This window comes from Elephantulus edwardii, unplaced genomic scaffold (genome assembly GCF_000299155.1).
Source record: "Elephantulus edwardii isolate Elephantulus edwardi_28Jun2011 unplaced genomic scaffold, EleEdw1.0 scaffold00075, whole genome shotgun sequence".
Classification (NCBI taxonomy): Eukaryota; Metazoa; Chordata; class Mammalia; order Macroscelidea; family Macroscelididae; genus Elephantulus; species Elephantulus edwardii.
In genome coordinates, this window is record NW_006399825.1 from 5,354,823 (window position 1) to 5,363,478 (window position 8,656).

Consider the following 8,656-nt stretch of genomic DNA (forward strand, 5'->3'; position numbering starts at 1 on the left):
GCCCTGCCCTATTCTGTACCAACCTTATCATTTCTGAATGGAGAAAATACATTTCTGTTTGTTAAAGCCATGCGCTGTGGTATTTCAGTTCTAGAAATGCTAAATAACTAAGGCACTCAGTAGGTTTCAGTGGAGCCAACTGAAATGGAGGAAAGAGCTGGCACTCGACTACTGAAAAACAGCCAGGGAAAAACCGGCTCTGGAGCCGTATGATTGATACAGGACCAGACAGGCAGTTTTCTAAGGTGTACAGAGGTCATTACATTGTTGTTGTTTTAGTAAGCTATTGAATCAACTCCAACTAATAGCAACCCTATGTACATCAGCTCTAAACCCTGCTCTATCTTGAGCCAACCTCATTGTTTTTAACACACCTACCCTCATTGCCTCAGTAACTGAATCAATCCATCTCATCCTGGGTCTTCCTCCCCAGTGCTGACTCTCTACTCTTCCAGGAATGATGTCTCTTTCCAAGAACTGGTCCCTCCTTGAAATATGCCCAAAGTATATCAGACGGAGCTTCAAAATCCTTGCCTCCAAGGAGCAGCCTGATTTCACCCTCTCTAGGATGGACCTGTTTGTTCTCTTAGCAGTTAATAATGTATTCAGTACTCTTCTCAAACACCACACTTCAAAGGCTTCGATTCTTTTTTTATCATCTTTAGTCATTGTCCAGCGCTCTGATGCATAGCAAATAATTACGAAGACTATGGCCTGGATCAGGTGCACTTCAGTCTCTAGACTGGCATCGTTACTCTTCAGTACTCTGGAGAGAACACTGATAGCAGATTGCCCAGTGCAATTTGTCTTTTGATTTTCTGGCCACTAGTACCAAGAGCATTGATTGTGGAGCCAAGCAAGCCAAAGCTGTTAACAATCTCAATCTCTTCTCAATCTATCAGGATGCTGCCAGTGGTGAGAATCTTTGTTGTTGTTTTTTTATGTTGAGCTTTAATCCATATTTAAGGCTCCAGTCCTTGACCTTCTGCAGGAAATTCCTCAGGTCCTCCTCAGTTTCAGCAAGAAATGTGTGTCATCTGCATAATTCAAGGGTCACTATGAGTCCAGTGCTAACTCAAGACAGCCAAGAACCATAAACAAGCTATAATTTGTGAGGGTCTCTGTAGGTGCAAATCATTCTCTCTAAAATGTGCTGGACATTTTTTTTATGATTGAGACTAATTCAAAACTTGAAAATTACAAAACAATTTTCAATCACTTAAGCTTATTATAAAATTGTATTGAAAGGATAAACTTCATAGGATAAAACAGTAATAGTAAAAAATAACCTACTACAATTTCATTTTGTTTAACAAAATGACTTCATTTAAATAAAATTTTATTTAGCCTACCTTTATGGGCTTCTTATAAAGCTAGATGGCACGGTGGTTAACGTTCTCAGCTGCTAACCCAAAGGTATGTGGTTTGAACTCGTCTACAGTGGAGAGATGTGGCACTCTGTTTCCATAAAGATGTATAACCTTGAAACCTTATAGGATGGTTCTTCTCAGTCCTGTTGCATCTAAGTCATACATAATTCACTGGCAGTGTTGTGTTTGTTCATTGGTTTTGGTTGGGTTTAGTTTACATTGCAGTGTTTGTGTGATATGTGTATATCTGTTTTCTGTCTCTTGCCATTTCAAAACCCATTGCCATCAAGGCAATTCCAACTTACAGTGATCCTGTAATGGTCCCCTAAGGTTTTCAAGCTGCAGTCTTTACGAGACATTCTGCCAGATAGTTCTCGCTGTGAGTGGCTAGTGGATTCAAACCATTGATCTATTACTTAGTAGTGGAGCGCTTAGCCACCTGCATAAGCAGGGCCTTTCTCTTGACATTACGTACATTCATTGCTATTTATTTAGCAGTCTGTGGTGATTTCTGACCTCTTGATTCAGCAAAGCCTATTTCCGGGTCAAGTGGCCATGATCCCTTATGGACAAAGCTCAATCTGTCAGCATTATGTCAGGAAAACAGCAAAGACAAATAGATTTGTTACTTCAACACTGACAGTCTATTCAGAGCTCAAGTCAGAGCGAATAAAAACTATTTGATGAGAATCTGTCCTTTTAAAGGAAATGAGAGGACATATTTATTCTATATGAAAAATAGGTTTGGAGATTTTTGGGGATATAGTTTTCTATTTTAATACAGATTACTCAAATTTGTACAAGTGTATAAGTACATTAAAGAAATTAATACAGCAATGTGTTTTTTTTTTGCATAGCTTAGTATTAAAAGTGAATTTCTATTTTCATTCTAGTAATAAGATACACTATCAACCACTGTTGTTGAGATGATTCTGGCTCATAGTCACTTCATTTATTACAAAGTATGATTGCTCCAGAGAAGATTTTTTACTGTAATATTTCCAGAAGCAGACATGCAGGCCTTCCGTACCTTTGGGTGGGTTTGAACCATCAGCCTTTAGGTTAGAAGGCAATTGCAAATCACATGTACCACCAGGGATGGCTGTACATGGAGTATAAACCTATTACCGTTAAGTTTATTTTTATTCATTGTGATCCTGTATGACTGAGTAGGACTACCTTGTAAACACTGTATATTTATATGGAAGTAGATTATCACATCTTTCTCCCACAGAGTGGCTGATGAGTTCAAACTGCCAACATTTTGGTCAACAACTGAGCACTTAGCCACCATGCTGCTATGTTTTAACCCACCAACTGCACTGTGGGAGTTCTTGTTGTTGTTGTTAAGTGCTATTGATTCACGTTCAAATCATAGTGACCCTGTGTACAGCAGCTCTGTACCCTGCTCATTCCTGAGCCAGCCTTGTCTCTACATACTCATCAACAGCTGTGGGACTAATATATGAGAGTACTTTTCACACTGTGGAAGAGTGGTGAAGAGAGGATGAAGAGACTATGGTAGAAACTGTGTCACTACTGTGAAGACAAATGTGGCAAGATGTAACCAGAGGAACCCTGGATATGGAGCCACAGTTAAAGGATTTTCTTGCTGGATGATTGAAGGAAAAGCTGGCTTGTAATTGCTCTAAGATAAAGTTTGCTGGATAACTGAGGAAGCCAGAGGTCCATTTGTGCTGCTGAAAAGAACCTGAACTTTCACTAGTTAATCTGGCTTGGGACTATTGGACTAAACCTGGGCTTACATTGTGTGATATTCTTTGACTCCCCCACTCTTCAACCTATTTCCCTGGTAAGCCCCACAACTGTGAGGAAAGTCTGTGAGTCAAGTGTCAGTGAACACTGGACCCTATGATTGATGCAGGAGCATGTTGGGTGGCATATCTGACCATGTAGCTATTTGGTACTATGGATGTTATTGGTGGGGATAGTTCCCCGTTATGAAACGAGGAGGATTCAGACTCAGCCACCCCTACATTGTGTCTGCTCCTTTCATACACTGTGATACACATTTTTCCTTGTGTCCTGTCTGGCTTGAGACAAGCTATGTCCCTATTTGTTAATGCCCTAAGTATGTGCTTACCTTGCTTATTGAGTAATCTATCCCTGAAGTGGATTGATGCAGTGACTGGGGTAATCGGGATGGGAGTGTCAAGGACAGTGCGATTGGCACAAGACAGAGCAGAGATTAGAGCTGTTGTACATAGGGTCTCTATGAGTCGCAAGCAACTCCACGGCACATAACAACAACAACATCTCTGGGTATAGACGAACATAAACTAAACTCCAAATACTAAAAGTTGCTGGTTATGTGGACTAAATAAATGACAGTATAAGTTTGGATTTATTATTTTAAAACGCTACTCATTTACATCAGTGGTTCTTAATTGGTAGGTGGTAAAGGATGTACTTCAAAAATAATATATTCTCATAACTTTGGCTTTTTAAGACTCCCAATCTTAGCTACCGTGCTTGGTATAATAGTATAGGTAAATAACAAAGATTTTAAAAGTCTCTTTCAACTAATCCACAGTTGAAAAAAAAAAAAAAAGGCCAGTGGCAGAATTGTGTAACACAACAGAGGAAGATGAACATTTGTTAGAATGTGTTTCCAAAGAGTGGGAATCCAGACAGACCTTATCACTTAAATAAACCAAACTGGTTACCAGCAAGTCGATTGACACTGACTCATGGTGATGCCATGCATGTCAGAGGGAAACAGTATGTTATAGTAATTTCATTGGCTGATCTTTTGAGAATGGATTGGCAGGCTTTTCTTCCTAAGTGCCTGTGGGTGAACAGAAATCTCCAGACTTTTGGTGGCAGCTGAGTGTATTAACCATTTGCACCACCAGAGTCTCTTAAAAAGCTAAAACCAAACCACTTGTTCTCAAGTCATTTCTGACTCATGATGGCTCTATTGAACAGACTACAGCTATAGTTTCCAAGAATGTAAGTCTTCATGGAAGCTGACTGCCTTGCCATCCTCTGTGGAATAACTTTTGGGTTCAGACCGCAGTCCTTTTTCAGTTAGTAGCCAAGTGCTTTCCCGTTACACCATTAGGGCTCTATCCTTACCTTACAGATATTAAAACAACAACTAAATCACCTCACTGCTCTTGAGTTTCTGCCAATACATGGCAGTCCTCCATCCATTTCTGAGAATGTAAGTCTTAATGGGAGCAGACTACTTCGTCTTTTTCCATGGAGCCTTTGGTAATTTTGACTTGCCCATCTTTTGGTCCTCAACGTAACACATAACCCATTACACCAATAAGGTGCCTTATTTAAAACTTAGTCCCTGTGCATTCTCTCTGGATCTTATCAAGGAGGTAAGAAGCCTAAAAGAGGATGCACAAGGAAACCCATTGATCAGTTTTAAAAAGAGAAAGAAAAAGAATTCTTAACAAAGTGAAGAATAGCCCTTCCATATAATAAACACACTAGGAATAGTTTTGAGTGAATAGGTGACTTTTAAGCATGCAGTCACGTCAAAGATTGGCATAATTCATTCCTAACAATGAGGTACAAATGTGACAAAAAGGGTATAAACAGGAGTGATGAGAGACTTAAGCTATTTGGACTTCTGCTCAGAGTCTTCTATTTCAGTGAAAACAGGGCCTAGTTACCCATTTACCTCTCTGACATTTTCATCTCCAGAAAAGTAAAGGAAATGAAAAGAACTGCTATTTTGGTTTTTATTTTAACCAAGAAGAGATTGGTTAGTGAAACAGAAGTAGAACGAACCTTTAACCATTTCTTGAGTAAATATTTACTGAATGTGTGCAGTGTTTGACAAATTCTGATCATGCCATTTGAGCTCTTATGAGCACCAAAACAAGGTGATGGACACAAGATATGGACTGCAAACTTTAGGAGGAAATTTTTTAATGTTTCCAAGAAGTAAGTGTATTTTCATAGCCTGAGAATCTAAAAGAGATGACTAAAGAGATAGAAACCCAGCCCTTATGCAGATTGGGCTCCTTCACATGTGCTCCTAGAACTCCTCAAATCTCTCCCTTAATCTCCTGCCAGGTTTTATTGTAATGGCCTTTGAATTTGTCTCTAATTAATGTGAAATGATGGGCTTTGAGAGGGCAGAGTTTCATCTATAGTGTGTATCTTTCTATTCCTAACTCTTAGGACACTGACATATGTAGCTCGTACGTATGTGTGCGTGTGCACGCGCGTGCAAGAAAAAAAATTAATGAATAGATGAGAAAAAATGGAAGTTTGATAACACAGTCATGAATACGGTTCTTTGATTAGAATTAAACGTTTGCAAGGTCTGAAAAATGAGAAAGAGTAGATGGCTGTGGCTGCAAAGGGCATGCTTGAATTAACTCAGATATGAAAGGCCATTTAAAGAAGAATACAAGGAAAGGCAAAGAACCAAGAACAAATATGAAAGCAGGAGATAATCCCATTAGAATAGTGTCAGAAAGCCTCAAGTCCTGAGTGAGCTGAAATATGTTAGAAATTCTGAAAACAACAAAAGAGACTTTAAAAGCTGGCAGGAAAATGAAGGTGACAAAACAAGCCCAACACAGAAAGCCAGAATGCTTGTGATGGTTAGTGAGTTGTGGACATTTTTCTTTATAACAACATAGTTACAATGTCTGTCAAGACTGAAATACTGTTTTTATCACAAATTCGTTTCAGAATTTTGGATTGCAGAGCAAGAAAGGGATAGGCCCTCTGATGAGAAGAATTCTGGACCAGTCAGGAGTCAGCTCCTCTTATTCCTTCGTTCAAGGTTTCCCACCTGCTTGGTATTGACTCCATAGTAGTGGGTTTGGGTTTTGCTTATTTTCTTTAGGGGTAGAATCAAATGTGCATGTGAGGGAAATGAGGCCCATAAGAGGTTAGTACTAACACTGTGGCCTTTCCTCCTGCACTGGTGTCTCCTGGCACAGATGGCACCACAGACCGAGAGCAATCCCAGGTGTGACTCTGTAGTAGTGTCCCCTGTACTATATGTTATTTGTTGTTATGTGCTGTTTAGTTGGAACAGACTCATGGCTGACTTCTCCAGTGGATTTGCAGAGGCTGGAAACCCCACAGGAAAAGATTACTCATTCTTTCTCGCTCAGAGCAGCTAGGGGAGTTGAACTGCCTGCCTTTGATTTGGCAGTGCAGCTCCTTACCACTAAGCCACCAGAACTCCTCTAATAACTGATAGCAAAAGCCAGTGTGCTGCTTCTCCGATTAAAATTCATGATATTAAACAAGCTTCACATTACAAGAGTAAACTGTTACAAGAAAATCCCAGTATATTAGGTGAATGAGAAAATTGTTATTTGACGTATGACTCTTCTGTTTCAGATAGTCAACTTTGGTAGAGAGTGCAGAAAGCCTAGAGCTGGGAAATGGACACAAACACCTTTTTAGGATGTGTTCTGAAACTTTGCAAACACTCGGAAAAGGGAACTGATAATCACAGGCACTACTAACAGGACGAAGCCAGGCAAGACTGAGCCATTTTCCTGCTCAACAGAGGAACGAGAATGCGAATGAAGAAAATGGAGTAGAAACAGCACATATGAATTTTATCAAGACAGTTTTTACAAGCTGCCAGGATTTCATTGTGAACTGAATGAGAAAATATGAGCTGCATAACAGAGTGGTTAAGTAGATTCAAAACAAAATCTGCTAACCAGCCTCACAGGGGTGTCAAACAGTGTTCTGCTTATACATGCAAGTTTATTTAATCCTCACAAAAACTCTGTAGACTTTGTACTGTTTCATCCCCACTTTATAGAAAGGTAAATTTTATAGGTAGGCAGAAAGAGTTCAGGTAACTTTGTCAAGATTATACTGATAAGAGAGATTTCAAACCCAGACTTTGTGCTTACTGGCATAAATAACACAAATGATAGCCTTCTATTTGTGAATGACCAAAGTTGAAATGGACAGCTAAAGTGGAAAGTTAGAGATTTGGACTGGGAAAACTGATGATCAGGAAAACTTCATTTGAGACAAATTATATACTTGTTCACTTAGGTTGCCCACTGACTTCCCCTCAAAAAACCAACTGCAGAAATAATGATAGTAGAAGAAATTTTCGTGATTTAAATAATTTTAATTAACCACTTATAGTTCATTTTAAATGACTGCAGGCTTTTTGATAGCCTAGTAATAAGGAGTTGCCAACCCAAAGGCAAGCAGTTTGATCTACAGGCCTTTACAGGAAAAAGAAGGGCAATCTCCTCTCATTTGATTTACAGCTGCTAAGGAAAATTAAATCAAATCCATGGGAACCAAAATATGACTTTGAGTCTATCCCACCTGAATTTCAGAACCATCTCAGGAACAGGTTTGAGGCCTTGGACACTAATGAGTGAAGACCAGATGAGTTGTGGGAGGATATCAAGGGTATCATCCAGGAAGAGTGCAAACAGTCATTGCAAAGACAGAAGAGGAAGAGAAGATCAAAATGGATGTCAGAAGAGACTCTGAAAATTGCACTGGAGCACAGAGAAGCCAAAGCACAAGGAAGAATTCAAGATACTAAAGAGTTGAATAAAAGATTTCAAAAGGCAGCATGGGTTGACAAAGTAAAATATTACAATGAAATATGCAAGGAGTTGGAGTCAGAAAATCAAAAGGGCCAGACTCGCTCAGCATTTCTTAATCTCAAGGAATTGAAGAACAAATTCAAACCTCGAGTTGCTATAATCAAGGATGTTTTTGGCAGAATATTAAATGATCCAGGAAGTATTAAAAGAAGATGGAAATAATACACTGAGTCACTATGGAAAGGTATTGGCAGACACTGAAGAATTTCATGAAACAACATATGAGCAAGAGCTGATGGTGATGAAAGAAAGAAGTTCAGGCTGCTTTGAAGGAAATCGCAAAAAATAAGGCTCCAGAAATAGATGGTATACCAATTGACATATTTCAGCCAACAAATGCTGCCCTGGACATGCTCACCAAGTTGTGCCAAGAAATCTGGAGAACAACCACTTGGCCAACTGCCTGGAAGAGATCTATATTTGTTCCCATCCCAAAGAAAGGTGACCCATCAGAGTGTGGAACCTATAGAACAATCTCATTGATTTCACATGCAGGCAAGATTCTACTGAAGATTATCCAAAAACGACTGGAACAGCACCTCCACAGAGAACTGCCAGAAGTCCAGGCTGGGTTTAGAAGGGGTGGTGGTACTAGGGATATTGTAGCTGATATTAGATGGATCTTAGCTGAAAGCAGTGAATACCAGAGGAATGTGTATCTGTGTTTCATTGACTATGCAAAGGCGT